Source organism: Entelurus aequoreus, unplaced genomic scaffold, assembly GCF_033978785.1.
Source record: "Entelurus aequoreus isolate RoL-2023_Sb unplaced genomic scaffold, RoL_Eaeq_v1.1 HiC_scaffold_112, whole genome shotgun sequence".
Taxonomy (NCBI): domain Eukaryota; kingdom Metazoa; phylum Chordata; class Actinopteri; order Syngnathiformes; family Syngnathidae; genus Entelurus; species Entelurus aequoreus.
In genome coordinates this window covers 5948-22233 of record NW_026908044.1, presented here as the reverse complement: position 1 = coordinate 22233, position 16286 = coordinate 5948, and the positions used below count along the sequence as shown (strand labels likewise).

At 43.1% G+C, this 16286-nt stretch overlaps 1 long non-coding RNA gene across 1 annotated transcript in view; it reads left to right on the top strand.

Annotated features, from left to right (window-relative positions):
• The window catches only part of LOC133645459 (uncharacterized), a 39570-nt gene extending 24364 nt beyond the window's left edge, over positions 1 to 15206 (top strand). Inside the window, exon 3 of the long non-coding RNA XR_009825121.1 lies at positions 15127 to 15206. This is a non-coding gene — a long non-coding RNA (uncharacterized LOC133645459). The remainder of the gene's footprint in view (positions 1 to 15126) is intronic.
• The last annotated feature ends 1080 nt before the right edge of the window (positions 15207 to 16286 follow it).

The window sequence follows — 16286 nt, the reverse complement described above, 5'->3', positions numbered from 1 at the left end:
GACATGTGAGGGTGTGGAGAGGACGGAGGTTGGTTGTGACATGTGAGGGTGTGGAGAGGACGGAGGTTGGTTGTGACATGAGAGGGTGTGGAGAGGACGGAGGGTGGTTGTGACATGTGAGGGTGTGGAGAGGACGGAGGTTGGTTGTGACATGTGAGGGTGTGGAGAGGACGGAGGGTGGTTGTGACATGTGAGGGTGTGGAGAGGACGGAGGTTGGTTGTGACATGAGAGGGTGTGGAGAGGACGGAGGGTGGTTGTGACATGTGAGGGTGTGGAGAGGACGGAGGTTGGTTGTGACATGTGAGGGTGTGGAGAGGACGGAGGGTGGTTGTGACATGTGAGGGTGTGGAGAGGACGGAGGTTGGTTGTGACATGTGAGGGTGTGGAGAGGACGGAGGTTGGTTATGACATGTGAGGGTGTGGAGAGGACGGAGGGTGGTTGTGACATGTGAGGGTGTGGAGAGGACGGAGGTTGGTTGTGACATGTGAGGGTGTGGAGAGGACGGAGGGTGGTTGTGACATGTGAGGGTGTGGAGAGGACGGAGGTTGGTTGTGACATGTGAGGGTGTGGAGAGGACGGAGGGTGGTTGTGACATGTGAGGGTGTGGAGAGGACGGAGGTTGGTTGTGACATGTGAGGGTGTGGAGAGGACGGAGGGTGGTTGTGACATGTGAGGGTGTGGAGAGGACGGAGGTTGGTTGTGACATGTGAGGGTGTGGAGAGGACGGAGGTTGGTTATGACATGTGAGGGTGTGGAGAGGACGGAGGGTGGTTGTGACATGTGAGGGTGTGGAGAGGACGAAGGTTGGTTGTGACATGTGAGGGTGTGGAGAGGACGGAGGTTGGTTGTGACATGTGAGGGTGTGGAGAGGACGGAGGGTGGTTGTGACATGTGAGGGTGTGGAGAGGACGGAGGTTGGTTGTGACATGTGAGGGTGTGGAGAGGACGGAGGGTGGTTGTGACATGTGAGGGTGTGGAGAGGACGGAGGTTGGTTGTGACATGTGAGGGTGTGGAGAGGACGGAGGTTGGTTATGACATGTGAGGGTGTGGAGAGGACGGAGGGTGGTTGTGACATGTGAGGGTGTGGAGAGGACGGAGGTTGGTTGTGACATGTGAGGGTGTGGAGAGGACGGAGGTTGGTTGTGACATGTGAGGGTGTGGAGAGGACGGAGGGTGGTTGTGACATGTGAGGGTGTGGAGAGGACGGAGGTTGGTTGTGACATGTGAGGGTGTGGAGAGGACGGAGGGTGGTTGTGACATGTGAGGGTGTGGAGAGGACGGAGGTTGGTTGTGACATGTGAGGGTGTGGAGAGGACGGAGGGTGGTTGTGACATGTGAGGGTGTGGAGAGGACGGAGGTTGGTTGTGACATGTGAGGGTGTGGAGAGGACGGAGGTTGGTTATGACATGTGAGGGTGTGGAGAGGACGGAGGGTGGTTGTGACATGTGAGGGTGTGGAGAGGACGGAGGTTGGTTGTGACATGTGAGGGTGTGGAGAGGACGGAGGGTGGTTGTGACATGTGAGGGTGTGGAGAGGACGGAGGTTGGTTGTGACATGTGAGGGTGTGGAGAGGACGGAGGGTGGTTGTGACATGTGAGGGTGTGGAGAGGACGGAGGTTGGTTGTGACATGTGAGGGTGTGGAGAGGACGGAGGGTGGTTGTGACATGTGAGGGTGGGGAGAGGACGGAGGTTGGTTGTGACATGTGAGGGTGTGGAGAGGACGGAGGGTGGTTGTGACATGTGAGGGTGGGGAGAGGACGGAGGTTGGTTGTGACATGTGAGGGTGTGGAGAGGACGGAGGGTGGTTGTGACATGTGAGGGTGTGGAGAGGACGGAGGTTGGTTGTGACATGTGAGGGTGTGGAGAGGACGGAGGGTAACAAGACCTCCACATGGAGATTATAGACTGAGCGGCAGAAGGAGCCCTTAGGGGCAGACAGGAGTAACTTTGAGGGTAGAACTGAAAGGAGGCCGCGAGCGTCGCTTTGCCAGCTTGGCTTCCTGTTTGCAGCCAGCTTTTTGCTTTCAGCCGCCATGTGGGAAGTACTCTGTGCTTTCAAGGGGCCTCTTGCTTGCTTGCTTGCTTGCTTCCTTCCTTCCTTCCTTCCTTGCTTGCTTGCTTGCTTGCTTGCTTGCTTGCTTGCTTGCTTGCTTCCTTCCTTCCTTCCTTGCTTGTTTGCTTGCTTGCTTGCTTCCTTGCTTGGGACTACAAATGTCAGCTGTGTAGTGTGGAAGAAGTCAAAAGTGCCCACAGATACTTTCATTGACACTTCTGCTTGACTAACTGCAGAGTCTGCTTGGTCTCTTAGTGCAGTGTCTACAACACAACATTGATGGTGCTGTGTCTACAACACAACATTGATGGTGCAGTGTCTACAACACAACATTGATGGTGCAGTGTCTACAACACAACATTGATGGTGCAGTGTCTACAACACAACATTGATGGTGCAGTGTCTACAACACAACACTTGCCAGCAGGTACACAACATTGATGGTGCAGTGTCTACAACACAACATTGATGGTGCAGTGTCTACAACACAACACTTGCCAGCAGGCACACAAAATTAATGGTGCAGTGTCTACAACACAACACTTGCCAGCAGGCACACAACGTTGATGGTGCAGTGTCTACAACACAACATTGATGGTGCAGTGTCTACAACACAACATTGATGGTGCAGTGTCTACAACACAACATTGATGGTGCAGTGTCTACAACACAACATTGATGGTGCAGTGTCTACAACACAACATTGATGGTGCAGTGTCTACAACACAACACTTGCCAGCAGGCACACAACATTGATGGTGCAGTGTCTACAACACAACACTTGCCAGCAGGCACACAACATTGATGGTGCAGTGCCTACAACACAACATTGATGGTGCAGTGTCTACAACACAACATTGATGGTGCAGTGTCTACAACACAACATTGATGGTGCAGTGTCTACAACACAACATTGATGGTGCAGTGTCTACAACACAACATTGATGGTGCAGTGTCTACAACACAACATTGATGGTGCAGTGTCTACAACACAACATTGATGGTGCAGTGTCTACAACACAACACTTGCCAGCAGGCACACAACATTGATACAACGTTGATGACACAAGTCCTTTAAAGCAGACTTTGAAAGAGTGTGGTGAAATAGTTGTATTTGTAAATTGAGCCAAGGTTGTTGGTTGGCTAATGAGCACATTTCAATGTCAAATCAACGTCACAAGCTGTACGAGTGAAAATGAATTTGTCCTACAACATGTGAAGTATACAAACCCCGTTTCCATATGAGTTGGGAAATGGTGTTAGATGTAAATATAAACGGGATACAATGATTTGCAAATCCTTTTCAAGCCATATTCAGTTGAATATGCTACAAAGACAACATATTTCATGTTCAAACTCATAAACTTGATTTTTTGTGCAAATAATAATGAACTTAGAATGTCATGGCTGCAACACGTGCCAAAGTAGTTGTGAAAGGGCATGTTCACCACTGTGTTACATGGCCTTTCCTTTGAACAACACTCAGTTTTGGTTTGGGAAGTGAGGAGACACATTTTTGAAGTGGAATTCTTTCCCATTCTTGCTTGATGTACAGCTTAAGTTGTTCAACAGTCCGGGGGTCTCCCTTCTGCTATTTTAGGTGCCACACATTTTCAATGTCTGGACTACAGGCAGGCCAGTCTAGTACCCGCACTCTTTTACTATGAAGCCACCTTGATGTAACACCTGGCTTGGCATTGTCTTGCTGAAATAAGCAGGGGCGTCCATGGTAACGTTGCTTGGATGGCAACATATGTTGCTCCAAAAGCTGTATGTACCTTTCAGCATTAATGGTGCCTTCACAGATGTGTAAGTTACCCATGTCTTGGCCACTAATACACCCCCATACCATCACACATGCTGACTTTTACACTTTCACCCTAGAACAATCCGGATGGTTCTTTTCCTCTTTGGTCCGGAGGACACGACGTCCACAGTTTCCAAAAACAATTTGAAATGTGGACTCATCAGACCACAGAACACTTTTCCACTTTGTATCAGTCCATCTTAGATGAGCTCGGCGTTTCTGGGTGTTGTTGATAAACGGTTTTGGCCTTGCATAGGAGAGTTTTAACTTGCACTTACAGATGTAGCGACCAACTGTAGTTACTGACAGTGGCTTTCTGAAGTGTTCCATGTGGTGATATCCTTTACACACTGATGTGGCTTGTTGATGCAGTACAGCCTGAGGGATGGAAGGTCACGGGCTTAGCTGCTTACCTGCAGTGATTTCTCCACATTCTCTGAACCCTTTGATGATATTACGGAGCGTAGATGGTGAAATCCCTCAATTCCTTGCAATAGCTGCTTGAGAAAGGTTGTTCTTAAACTGTTCAACAATTTGCTCAGGCATTTGTTGACAAAGTGGTGACCCTCGCCCCATCCTTGTTTGTGAATGACTGAGCATTTCATGGAATCTACTTTTATACCCAATCATGGCACCCACCTGTTCCCAATTTGCCTGTTCACCTGTGGGATGTTCCAAATAAGTGTTTGATGAGCATTCATCAACTTTATCAGTATTTATTGCCACCTTTCCCAACTTCTTTGTCACGTGTTGCTGCCATCAAATTATAAAGTTAATGATTATTTGCACAAAAAAAAAAGTTTATCAGTCGTATGTTGTCTTTGTAGCATATTCAACTGAATATGGCTTGAAAAGGATTTGCAAAGCATTGTATTCCGTTTATATTTACATCTAACACCATTTCCCAACTCATATGGAAACGGGGTTAGTAGAACTACACCTCAACTAGGAAGTCTATGTTTTTACCCAGAAGGCTTAGCGCTGTAGGCAGGGACAGGAAGGGAGGACGAGGATGGAATATATGTTGTTGTTGTTGTTTCTTGGTCGACACAAGAGAGAAACAGAAGTGTTGATCAGACGTACACGTTTGAGAGAAATTGATTGGCAAAAATGATTGTGATTGTACAAAAAGTGTGCGAATTTGCAGGCAAATAATCTGCGTGAACTGAAGAGAATAATAATACTTGGATCAGTATTTAGCTAGCTCAAAAAGGTCTTTTTCAAAAACATTCTCTGAGACCATTTGACGTACTGCTCTTCTCAACGAGCAGCGGGGTCTGCTCTTCTCAACGAGCAGCGGGGTCTGCTCTTCTCAACGAGCAGCGGGGTCCTGCTGGGCCCTCACGGGCTTGGGACACAAAAACCGTGAAAATTTGCAATTTCTGTTTCAATTTTTGTTTGAATAATTATGTGCAAGTTATCACACGCCTCTTATGCTTAAAGGCTGTTGCTATAGTTATTATCAATTGTGCTCAAGTTGTACTTTTCTATCTGTGCAAAGGCACACAACTTGTTATCTTCCACTGCAAGTGGCCTCGTAGCAGCAGTTTGTTTGCAGACCCTGCCTGCTGACAGCCAAGGTCGGACTTGAAGGACCTCAAGGAAGATAAGACCACAGCACGCAGACTAAACAGAGACAAGGCCATCACAAGGACCCCAGCACATTCCATTGTGAATAATCACATATTGTGCGTCGCATGATATGTGTGGCCACTCCCTTTAGAGGCGGCCTCACTGATGCTAACTAGGGAACTCCTGAGGAAATAGAGGAGCCCGGGGGCTGTACCTTAGAGCGTGGTGGGAGACTGTAACTGAGTGTGCAGCACCAAACCTTTCTCCCCATGAGCAAAATGGAACTCTGTCTCTGCCTGATTCCTTGCTTCTTGTCTTGTGTAATAGATAGTTGGGTGTTTGAACCTGACACTAAACATATGACAGGGTAAATATGCAAATGAGAGGATGATGTCAGAGATAGATTGCAGTGGTGGGGGAACCCTGCAGACACTTTGAGGTCAGAAGTGATGCAGTGTACTAAAGAAGAGAAGTGATGCACTGTACTAAAGAAGAGAAGTGATGCACTGTACTAAAGAAGAGAAGTGATGCACTGTACTAAAGAAGAGAAGTGATGCACTGTACTAAAGAAGAGAAGTGATGCAGTGTACTAAAGAAGAGAAGTGATGCACTGTACTAAAGAAGAGAAGTGATGCAGTGTACTAAAGAAGAGAAGTGATGCACTGTACTAAAGAAGAGAAGTGATGCACTGTACTAAAGAAGAGAAGTGATGCACTGTACTAAAGAAGAGAAGTGATGCAGTGTACTAAAGAAGAGAAGTGATGCACTGTACTAAAGAAGAGAAGTGATGCAGTGTACTAAAGAAGAGAAGTGATGCACTGTACTAAAGAAGAGAAGTGATGCACTGTACTAAAGAAGAGAAGTGATGCAGTGTACTAAAGAAGAGAAGTGATGCAGTGTACTAAAGAAGAGAAGTGATGCACTGTACTAAAGAAGAGAAGTGATGCACTGTACTCAAGAAGAGAAGTGATGCAGTGTACTAAAGAAGAGAAGTGATGCACTGTACTAAAGAAGAGAGGTGATGCACTGTACTCAAGAAGAGAAGTGATGCACTGTACTAAAGAAGAGAAGTGATGCAGTGTACTAAAGAAGAGAAGTGATGCAGTGTACTAAAGAAGAGAAGTGATGCAGTGTACTAAAGAAGAGAAGTGATGCACTGTACTAAAGAAGAGAAGTGATGCACTGTACTAAAGAAGAGAAGTGATTCCGTGTACTAAAGAAGAGAAGTGATGCACTGTACTAAAGAAGAGAAGTGATGCAGTGTACTAAAGAAGAGAAGTGATGCACTGTACTAAAGAAGAGAAGTGATGCAGTGTACTAAAGAAGAGAAGTGATGCAGTGTACTAAAGAAGAGAAGTGATGCACTGTACTAAAGAAGAGAAGTGATGCACTGTACTAAAAAAGAGAAGTGATGCACTGTACTAAAGAAGAGAAGTGATGCACTGTACTAAAGAAGAGAAGTGATGCAGTGTACTAAAGAAGAGAAGTGATGCAGTGTACTAAAGAAGAGAAGTGATGCACTGTACTAAAGAAGAGAAGTGATGCACTGTACTAAAGAAGAGAAGTGATGCAGTGTACTAAAGAAGAGAAGTGATGCACTGTACTAAAGAAGAGAAGTGATGCACTGTACTAAAGAAGAGAAGTGATGCAGTGTACTAAAGAAGAGAAGTGATGCACTGTACTAAAGAAGATAAGTGATGCACTGTACTAAAGAAGAGAAGTCATGCACTGTACTAAAGAAGAGAAGTGATGCACTGTACTAAAGAAGAGAATTGATGCACTGTACTAAAGAAGAGAAGTGATGCAGTGTACTAAAGAAGAGAAGTGATGCACTGTACTAAAGAAGAGAAGTGATGCACTGTACTAAAGAAGAGAAGTGATGCAGTGTACTAAAGAAGAGAAGTGATGCAGTGTACTAAAGAAGAGAAGTGATGCACTGTACTAAAGAAGAGAAGTGATGCACTGTACTAAAGAAGAGAAGTGATGCAGTGTACTAAAGAAGAGAAGTGATGCACTGTACTAAAGAAGATAAGTGATGCAGTGTACTAAAGAAGAGAAGTGATGCACTGTACTAAAGAAGAAAAGTGATGCACTGTACTAAAGAAGAGAAGTGATGCACTGTACTAAAGAAGAGAAGTGATGCACTGTACTAAAGAAAAGAAGTGATGCACTGTACTAAAGAAGAGAAGTGATGCACTGTACTAAAGAAGAGAAGTGATGCACTGTACTAAAGAAGAGAAGTGATGCACTGTACTAAAGAAGAGAAGTGATGCACTGTACTAAAGAAGAGAAGTGATGCACTGTACTAAAGAAGAGAAGTGATGCACTGTACTAAAGAAGAGAAGTGATGCAGTGTACTACAGAAGAGAAGTGATGCACTGTACTAAAGAAGAGAAGTGATGCACTGTACTAAAGAAGAGAAGTGATGCAGTGTACTAAAGAAGAGAAGTGATGCACTGTACTAAAGAAGAGAAGTGATGCACTGTACTAAAGAAGAGAAGTGATGCAGTGTACTAAAGAAGAGAAGTGATGCACTGTACTAAAGAAGAGAGGTGATGCACTGTACTAAAGAAGAGAAGTGATGCAGTGTACTAAAGAAGAGAAGTTATGCAGTGTACTAAAGAAGAGAAGTGATGCAGTGTACTAAAGAAGAGAAGTGATGCACTGAACTAAAGAAGAGAAGTGATGCACTGTACTAAAGAAGAGAAGTGATGCAGTGTACTAAAGAAGAGAAGTGATGCAGTGTACTAAAGAAGAGAAGTGATGCAGTGTACTAAAGAAGAGAAGTGATGCACTGAACTAAAGAAGAGAAGTGATGCACTGTACTAAAGAAGAGAAGTGATGCACTGTACTAAAGAAGAGAAGTGATGCAGTGTACTAAAGAAGAGAAGTGATGCACTGTACTAAAGAAGAGAAGTGATGCAGTGTACTAAAGAAGAGAAGTGATGCAGTGTACTAAAGAAGAGAAGTGATGCACTGTACTAAAGAAGAGAAGTGATGCACTGTACTAAAGAAGAGAAGTGATTCCGTGTACTAAAGAAGAGAAGTGATGCACTGTACTAAAGAAGAGAAGTGATGCACTGTACTAAAGAAGAGAAGTGATGCAGTGTACTAAAGAAGAGAAGTGATGCACTGTACTAAAGAAGAGAAGTGATGCACTGTACTAAAGAAGAGAAGTCATGCACTGTACTAAAGAAGAGAAGTGATGCACTGTACTAAAGAAGAGAATTGATGCACTGTACTAAAGAAGAGAAGTGATGCAGTGTACTAAAGAAGAGAAGTGATGCACTGTACTAAAGAAGAGAAGTGATGCACTGTACTAAAGAAGAGAAGTGATGCAGTGTACTAAAGAAGAGAAGTGATGCACTGTACTAAAGAAGAGAAGTGATGCACTGTACTAAAGAAGAGAAGTGATGCACTGTACTAAAGAAGATAAGTGATGCAGTGTACTAAAGAAGAGAAGTGATGCACTGCAGTAAAGAAGATAAGTGATGCAGTGTACTAAAGAAGAGAAGTGATGCACTGTACTAAAGAAGAGAAGTGATGCACTGTACTAAAGAAGAGAAGTGATGCACTGTACTAAAGAAGAGAAGTGATGCAGTGTACTAAAGAAGAGAAGTGATGCACTGTACTAAAGAAGAGAAGTGATGCAGTGTACTAAAGAAGAGAAGTGATGCAGTGTACTAAAGAAGAGAAGTGATGCACTGTACTAAAGAAGAGAAGTGATGCAGTGTACTAAAGAAGAGAAGTGATGCACTGTACTAAAGAAGAGAAGTGATGCACTGTACTAAAGAAGAGAAGTGATGCACTGCACTAAAGAAGAGAAGTGATGCAGTGTACTAAAGAAGAGAAGTGATGCACTGTACTAAAGAAGAGAAGTGATGCACTGTACTAAAGAAGAGAAGTGATGCACTGTAATAAAGAAGAGAAGTGATGCAGTGTACTAAAGAAGAGAAGTGATTCACTGTACTAAAGAAGAGAAGTGATGCAGTGTACTAAAGAAGAGAAGTGATGCAGTGTACTAAAGAAGAGAAGTGATGCACTGTACTAAAGAAGAGAAGTGATTCCGTGTACTAAAGAAGAGAAGTGATGCACTGTACTAAAGAAGAGAAGTGATGCAGTGTACTAAAGAAGAGAAGTGATGCAGTGTACTAAAGAAGAGAAGTGATGCACTGTACTAAAGAAGAGAAGTCATGCACTGTACTAAAGAAGAGAAGTGATGCACTGTACTAAAGAAGAGAAGTGATGCAGTGTACTAAAGAAGAGAAGTGATGCACTGTACTAAAGAAGAGAAGTGATGCAGTGTACTAAAGAAGAGAAGTGATGCACTGTACTAAAGAAGAGAAGTGATGCAGTGTACCAAAGAAGAGAAGTGATGCAGTGTACTAAAGAAGAGAAGTGATGCACTGTACTAAAGAAGAGAAGTGATGCACTGTACTAAAGAAGAGAAGTGATGCACTGCACTAAAGAAGAGAAGTGATGCAGTGTACTAAAGAAGAGAAGTGATGCAGTGCACTAAAGAAGAGAAGTGATGCAGTGTACTAAAGAAGAGAAGTGATGCAGTGTACTAAAGAAGAGAAGTGATGCAGTGTACTAAAGAAGAGAAGTGATGCACTGTACTAAAGAAGAGAAGTGATGCAGTGTACTAAAGAAGAGAAGTGATGCAGTGTACTAAAGAAGAGAAGTGATGCAGTGTACTAAAGAAGAGAAGTGATGCACTGTACTAAAGAAGAGAAGTGATGCACTGTACTAAAGAAGAGAAGTGATGCACTGTACTAAAGAAGAGAAGTGATGCAGTGTACTAAAGAAGAGAAGTGATGCACTGTACTAAAGAAGAGAAGTGATGCACTGTACTAAAGAAGAGAAGTGATGCAGTGTACTAAAGAAGAGAAGTGATGCGCTGTACTAAAGAAGAGAAGTGATGCACTGTACTAAAGAAGAGAAGTGATGCAGTGTACTAAAGAAGAGAAGTGATGCAGTGTACTAAAGAAGAGAAGTGATGCAGTGTACTAAAGAAGAGAAGTGATGCACTGTAGTGGCCTGAAAGGACAGTGAGAAGAACGAGGATGTTAAAGATGGCCGCTATCATATCAGCTGCGTATCATTTGACTGGGGACTTTTACCAGCCTGGAGGAGACCACATCACCAGGCCAACGGTTACCTGGCAACCGTAAGCCGAGGGCTGCTCTGGCTACGCTGCGCTAGTCACTGGCCACAACATTAGGTACACGAGCACAGGCATCTTTCTTTAGGACCTTTCACACTGTACCTAATGACGTGTCCACCAGCTCCTTTTTCACTGGACTCCACTTCAGCCTCCCTCATCCTTCCTGCACTGCGTGCTGGGTCACAGCAGGAGGGCGCCATCTTGGAAACATCTTCACTGTACTGCTTTCAAATGTCCTCCTTTTGTCATCCCAACAACATGACACAACCTCGGTTACACGTGCAGGTCCTGTGGAACTTACAACCCCGTTTCCATGTGAGTTGGGAAATGGTGTTACATGTAAATATAAACAATTTGCAAATCCTTTTCAAGCCATATTCAGTTGAATATGCTACAGAGACAACATAGGCTAATTGGGAACAGGTGGGTGCCATGATTGGGTATAAAAGTAGATTCCATGAAATGCTCAGTCATTCACAAACAAGGATGGGGCGAGGGTCACCACTTTGTCAACAAATGCCTGAGCAAATTGTTGAACAGTTTAAGAACAACCTTTCTCAAGCAGCTATTGCAAGGAATTGAGGGATTTCACCATCTACGCTCCGTAATATCATCAAAGGGTTCAGAGAATGTGGAGAAATCACTGCAGGTAAGCAGCTAAGCCCGTGACCTTCCATCCCTCAGGCTGTACTGCATCAACAAGCCACATCAGTGTGTAAAGGATATCACCACATGGAACACTTCAGAAAGCCACTGTCAGTAACTACAGTTGGTCGCTACATCTGTAAGTGCAAGTTAAAACTCTCCTATGCAAGGCCAAAACCGTTTATCAACAACACCCAGAAACGCCGAGCTCATCTAAGATGGACTGATACAAAGTGGAAAAGTGTTCTGTGGTCTGACGAGTCCACATTTCAAATTGTTTTTGGAAACTGTGGACGTCGTGTCCTCCGGACCAAAGAGGAAAAGAACCATCCGGATTGTTCTAGGGTGAAAGTGTAAAAGTCAGCATGTGTGATGGTATGGGGGTGTATTAGTGGCCAAGACATGGGTAACTTACACATCTGTGAAGGCACCATTAATGCTGAAAGGTACATACAGCTTTTGGAGCAACATATGTTGCCATCCAAGCAACGTTACCATGGACGCCCCTGCTTATTTCAGCAAGACAATGCCAAGCCAGGTGTTACATCATCATGGCTTCATAGTAAAAGAGTGTGGGTACTAGACTGGCCTGCCTGTAGTCCAGACATTGAAAATGTGTGGCACCTAAAATAGCAGAAGGGAGACCCCCGGACTGTTGAACAACTTAAGCTGTACATCAAGCAAGAATGGGAAAGAATTCCACTTCCAAAATGTGTCTCCTCACTTCCCAAACCAAAACTGAGTGTTGTTCAAAGGAAAGGCCATGTAACACAGTGGTGAACATGCCCTTTCACAACTACTTTGGCACGTGTTGCAGCCATGACATTCTAACTTAATTATTATTTGCAAAAAATAAAGTTTATGAGTTTGAACATGAAATATGTTGTCTTTGTAGCATATTCAACTGAATATGGCTTGAAAAGGATTTGCAAATCATTGTATTCCGTTTATATTTACATCTAACACCATTTCCCAACTCATATGGAAACGGGGTTTGTAGTTTGAAGCAACTTTGCAAAATAGTTGTATTTGTTGATTGAGACCATAGTCTACTCCCATTAGCTGCATTGTTAGCCACCTCCTGCTTGCCCTATTTTACAACTTAGAATGCATGAAAAAAGAAAAGCCTGTGTTACATGAGGATGGTGAATGACAGGTAAAGTGTTACATGACAGGTAAAGTGTTACATGACAGGTAAAGTGTTACATGACAGGTAAAGTGTTACATGACAGGTAAAGTGTTACATGACAGGTAAAGTTGCCATCAAGCACGACATGGCGCTGCTGGTTCAGTCTCAACTCGTCTGCTGAGTGTCATGATCTGAGCCTCGTATTGTTTTCCTGTGTTTACTTTCTTAGTTCCGCTTTAGCGCTCTTATTTTGCTCCTTCTTCCTGTTTTGTTTGTGTTCCTGCTTCACTCTGAGCCTCTTCTCCTCCCAGCTCTTTTCATTTTGTAAATACAACTATTTGACTTGAGCCTTTGTCAAAGCATTTCTTCATGTATGTTGACACGTTGTGGACGCTTCTCCTTTTCACTCGTCAGTTTTTGCTGTTCTCCAGCATTCCATTTTGACTATACCCTGATCAGTTTAGTTTCGTTTTGCACAGCCTTCCCTAGGTTTTGGTGGCCTTCCTAGCGACACTCGTCTTTCATTTATTTGAGCCGTCAAATACCTTTTCACCTGCACGTTGACTTTCCGCATCTTGGCAACGCGCCAAATGATGGCCGTCACTTGAAGCAAGCGTCACACCTGCTCTGTAAAAATGGTGTTATTGCAAAAAGAGCAACGTTTGTGCCCTGCTCCTTTTAAGGAAGCAGACACTTTCATTTCCTCAGTGGGTTTACACTAAACTTTTGTTTATTAAGCAAATGAAATAAGGTTGACTTCCTATTTTCTTAAGGAACTGCACTCCATTATGAGACATAACTTATGTCTTCTGCCCATTATGAGACATAACTTATGTCTTCTGCCCATTATGAGACATAACTTATGTCTGCAATGGTAATATCGCAGACTTCTGGTTAGGGATGCACCATATTATCGACCAATAATAGCTCATTCTTTTCAATTCAAGTGAGCAGATAATAATAAAGGTGTATCCTCTCTGTGTTTGTCCTCGGTCTCTCTGTTGTGGTCTGGGCCTCAGCCCCTCCCGTCTCCTACGCCACTGTTTCTGAGCCATAGGGCCGGCAAAAAAACATATTTTTCTCAGCTGTGGTCCGTATGGGCCGCAATACACTTTCCCACCTCTTGTGGCAGTAATGACAATCTCAAACAAACAGAAGAAGTTTGTTTAGTGCAGAAATGATGACTGAAGTGCTGAAGATGTATTTTTATTTGCACTTTAATTCTATTGATAGTTTCGTTAAAACACATTTGTACATTTTGTTTAATTTTAGCACAGCATCATTTTAAGTTCAATTATTTTTCGACAGTTATTAAAGAGTTCTTTCTTTTGCAGTGTATTTAGTTAGTATTTATTTTTCTAATCAGCCTGACCTAAGCCTAAGGTTTATGTGTTAAATAATATTAGTGATTAAGACATACTTGCATATCATTATTGAATACCATTCAAATCAAGAGTAATTCAGTTTGAGGGTCCCTCTGTAGTGAAAAAGTTGGGCCCAAGGTCAATTGGGTTAAGAAAAGCAGCCCTATGGTATGGTGGCTTATTTGTGATGTTGTGGTACTGCGTGTGTGCAGAGAAACGCATCATGTCACCAATGTGGGCTTTCTTTAGCATGTCAGAAGACGACATTTCACTCGTACTTTGCAAAACGTGTTGTGCAGGAATTTAAGGAGAAGACAAACTTCAACACAGTAACACGTGATAAGTCGGCCTACAATTCACTAACATGAAGTAGTACAAATCTGCTTGTGCTGCTCGGCCGAGACCGGGTGTTATTAGCGGCGACCTCAGCAAGCCACAGGACTGACGAGGAAGCGCGAGAAAGAAAAGACCTTAGGGCGCAAGAAGTTGACAACAGCATGTGTAGTTGATGTTTACCTTCTTGGTTCATCTGGAGGCAAAAGTAACAAAGTTCACTGTTAGGATTTCTTTGTGGGGAAAAATGCACTGCAGTTCTTTATGTTGTACAATTGAATGTTGCCTTTCCAAGGAGCAGAGACACAAATTGCATGACTTTATTACTGTCATGGAAAAATGTCATTGTGTTTTTGTGTTGTTGCTAACGGCAATGTGGAATCTTATTGGCTTAGTTCTATTACCCTTATTTATTTATATATGTTGTGTTGGACAAATTGTTTTGTTTTTTCATTTGGTGAAATCATATTCAGAATGTTTGAGTTGCTTGTTGTGTATCAATGAAATCATTGATTAATGGATTGATTGAGAAGTTTATTGACATGTTAAATCATTGAATCCATGTAACGCTTCAAGAAGGCAAATGGATGGCCAAATGTCCCGAGTTGGTGTACCTAATGTAGTGGCAGCTTCTGAGGCCACACGAGGAGTTGGTGTACCTAATGTAGTGGCAGCTTCTGAGGCCACATGAGGAGTTGGTGTACCTAATGTAGTGGCAGCTTCTGAGGCCACACGAGGAGTTGGTGTACCTAATGTAGTGGCAGCTTCTGAGGCCACATGAGGAGTTGGTGTACCTAATGTAGTGGCAGCTTCTGAGGCCACACGAGGAGTTGGTGTACCTAATGTAGTGGCAGCTTCTGAGGCCACATGAGGAGTTGGTGTACCTAATGTAGTGGCAGCTTCTGAGGCCACACGAGCAAACATGTACGCAGCATTAGGTGCAGCAGGCAGACTGTGATCAGGTTACTGTGGCCATGGAAATGTCTGAGGATGAAATAGGCAGCATGTTTTACATCAGCCGTGTCATTCTTGTCTGCATTTTGTGCTCCCAGGTCGCCAGCCATGGGGAACCTCATCAAGGTCCTTGGCAAGGACTTGGAGAACTGTCCTCATTTTTTCCTGGACTTTGAAAGTAAGTAAGTGGGTGTGTGCGTGTGCTTGAGTTGTGAGTGTCTGCAGAGGTGCATTGTGGGAGGCGGCAGGATGGAGCGTTGTTGTGTTGTCGTCATCTCTTTGGTCCCACTCTTCTCAGGCCACAACATTAAGTACACACACAGGAGCCAATCAAATAAGCTGGATCAATCATTTCAAGATGGTCATGCTGATTGACATCATCCATTATTAATATAGTTAACTAACTGGTTAATAGAAGTACTGTTAATAGCCATCTTGACTAACTGGTTAATAGAAGTACTGTTAATAGCCATCTTGACTAACTGGTTAATAGAAGTACTGTTAATAGCCATCTTGACTAACTGGTTAATAGAAGTACTGTTAAAAGCCATCTTGAATAACTGGTTAATGGAAGTACTGTTAATAGCCATCTTGACTAACTGGTTAATAGAAGTACTGTTAATAGCCATCTTGACTAACTGGTTAATAGAAGTACTGTTAATAGCCATCTGGACTAACTGGTTAATAGACGTACTGTTAATAGCCATCTTGACTAACTGGTTAATGGAAGTACTGTTAATAGCCATCTTGACTAACTGGTTAATGGAAGTACTGTTAATAGCCATCTTGACTAACTGGTTAATAGAAGTACTGTTAATAGCCATCTTGACTAACTGGTTAATAGAAGTACTGTTAATAGCCATCTTGACTAACTGGTTAATAGAAGTACTGTTAATAGCCATCTTGACTAACTGGTTAATAGAAGTACTGTTAATAGCCATCTTGACTAACTGGTTAATAGAAGTACTGTTTATAGCCATCTTTACTAACTGGTTAATAGACGTACTGTTAATAGCCATCTTGACTAACTGGTTAATGGAAGTACTGTTAATAGCCATCTTGACTAACTGGTTAATAGAAGTACTGTTAATAGCCATGTTGACTAACTGGTTAATAGAAGTACTGTTAATAGCCATCTTGACTAACTGGTTAATAGAAGTACTGTTAATAGCCATCTTGACTAACTGGTTAATAGAAGTACTGTTAATAGCCATCTTGACTAGCTGGTTAATAGAATTACTGTTAATAGCCATCTTGA